General features: G+C 35.5%; 1 protein-coding gene across 1 annotated transcript in view; it reads right to left on the bottom strand.

Annotated features, from left to right (window-relative positions):
* Window positions 1-530, bottom strand: part of LOC113302751 (probable inositol transporter 2) — a 4,175-nt gene extending 3,645 nt beyond the window's left edge. Inside the window, exons 1-2 of the mRNA XM_026551687.1 lie at window positions 329-530; window positions 171-216 (exon numbers count right to left, since the gene is read on the bottom strand). The gene's annotated coding sequence lies outside the window, so the exon portion shown is untranslated. The remainder of the gene's footprint in view (window positions 1-170; window positions 217-328) is intronic.
* Window positions 531-2,560: the final 2,030 nt, after the last annotated feature.

The following is a 2,560-nucleotide window of genomic DNA, read 5'->3' as shown; positions in this document are numbered from 1 at the left end:
AAAAAAAAAAAAAAAACAGAGTTTCAATCTCATACAAAAACAAGAAATTTTGTTTTGCAAAATTGTAATCTCAGAATATCCATCACTTCTAAAGTACTAGTAATTGATACATTGAATTCAGTAAAATCATACAAATCATAAACCAAGTACACAAATCAAAATTAACTCACCGAGTTTTCCTTTATGATGTGTTTCTCTCACTCCTTGGATTTACCTCTAGAGCAGAACAGGGGAGATCAAAATCAAATGAACCATGCAATCAAAATCTTAAATTTTGGTTTGTCATAGTAATTCTTGAATAGGTATATATAAGAGATTAGTTACTAACTTTTTTTTAGGTGGTGATGTTTATCCGAAAATTAATCTCTTCCAAATCTAGAGAGAGAGAGAGATTACATTTACTTGCGTATTTGAACTGTCAAAACACCAGAGAACAAGGAGAAAACTGATTTTACTATTCAATGGGATATACTGTTGTTGAGAACTTTTTCAAATTCTAATTTTAGTTTTTCTTTCTTAATTTAGTTTCAATTATTTCTCCACAGATGAAACTTGACAGTTTATGTAGTGGGTATCGTAGGTTGTTGTTGTTGACACTTTGACAGTTTATGTAGTGCGTATTCATGGGGTCTTATTCAACATTGGAGAAAGCAATAAAATTTAATGTCTTTCCTTGGAAATTCAATGGATGAGAGTGGGCTCTGAACGGGCTAGGCCCCCGACAGCCCGGAACATTTGTTGTGTTAGTCTAAGGCTTCGTCCTATGGGCTATAGCTGCTAGATTGACCATTCACATCAGCATGGGCAATCTCCTAAGTCCTATGGACTAGATATCTAGCAGCTAGATTGGTCATCCACGTCATCTGGGACCACTATAAAACGCAGTTTGGTTCAGCGTCAGTGTTGTTTGGTTCAACGTTTTAAATCTCAGTCGTTAGATCATAAAATTTATCTCCCATCGCTGAACCGTTCAGCGTTAAAAACACTTTTTGAGCGCTGAACCATTCAGCGTTTCAATCTCGCTGATAGTTGAATTGCGAGCACTTGCTAGGAGAGAGAACTATCAACTGCTAGTGTTAACTTTTTTCCCACACTTTTCTCATGATTTGCAACACTTTTTGGCCAATCTAGCAGTTCATTCTATCCCATAGGGGTTAGCCTAATGAAATGACACCTTCTATGGGGTAGGGGGCTTATGGAAACACCTGACTCTTGGTTGCACGGACGCTGGATTTTTTGAGGCGTGCCCGCGTCGGATGCGTATGGGACGTTGACACGTCGCGTGTTCGACGCAGCCACGTGCGGGTCGCGTCCTATACGCGTCTGGTTTGGACGCAGTGATGATTCGGGTTTGACGCGTTTGGGAGCGTTTTTTTTTCTTCGTTTATTTTTACTATTATTAACCAAACGAAGAAATACAAACATTTAGATCAATCATTAAACTGATTCGTCCGATTAGATTACAGAATAATAAGCTTAATGGTGGGTTTGGATGTAGAATTTTAAAGGTGGAATTTATGGGTCTAGGGGATTTGGTAGAATTATGTTTCCCTCCGTACGTTTGGTTTCCCGAATCCTTGGAATCACGTTTCCTATAAGATTCAGTTTTCTAGTAAATCCTCCATATGGAGTCCGACCCCTCCCCCCTAAGATTTGCTGGGAAACTTATCAAGGGATTTATGGACCCACTTTTTTTAACTATAAATCCCATATATATGCAATTTTAAGATTTGAGAGTAATTCCAAACGGTACAAAGACTTTAAAATAAGAAAACTCTATAAATCCTAGGAATTTTAATTGAGTTACCAAACACACAAGGAATTTACATAAATCCCAGAATTTGTAATCTCATAGGATTATAAATTCATGGAAACGGTGAATTCTGCAAACAAACCCACCATAAGAAAATTTAACAGAAAAAGTTAACTAATTAGATTACGGATCCATGCACATTGATCTTTCGTCAAGAAACAATGATCACCAACATTTATTTTGCATACATCGAGATACAAAGATAAAGTCTTGGAAATACTTTGACTAATTTTCTAATAAACAAACAATCTCTTCTTCTTCTTTTTTTGAAATGTATACACAAAACAACATAGTGTGGCATCATTTTTTAATTTTCAGGATCGAAATACTTGACTTTGTTGTATAAATACATGATTGTATAAATAAATAATATATATATACAAAATACATATATACGTGTCCGCTTCCTAGTTTTTTTTGAGAATTTTGTCCTGTCCGCATCGTGTCGTGTCTGTGTCGACGCGTCTGCGTCAGTGCAACCCAGCACTGTTAGTCATGTAAAAAAAAATAGAGTCATCGGTTAGTAATCCCTTTACCTAAATATTTTTCATTATGGCTAAATAGTTTTTATTTAATAAGTGTTGATCATTTAATAAGATTAGCTAATTTAGTATCTGTTATTATATTAAACTAGTTGTTACGCCCGTACATTGCACGGGCCTAGATGTTTTGTAGAGAAAAATATGTTTTTGTGCTGGTAAATTTACGGGATTTAAAATTTGAGAAAAACGGGCAGTAAAAATAGTA

The sequence above is a fragment of the Papaver somniferum genome, chromosome 1, assembly GCF_003573695.1.
Source record: "Papaver somniferum cultivar HN1 chromosome 1, ASM357369v1, whole genome shotgun sequence".
Taxonomy (NCBI): domain Eukaryota; kingdom Viridiplantae; phylum Streptophyta; class Magnoliopsida; order Ranunculales; family Papaveraceae; genus Papaver; species Papaver somniferum.
Note: the sequence above shows the minus strand (reverse complement) of the source record. Positions and strands in the feature narration are given on the sequence as shown.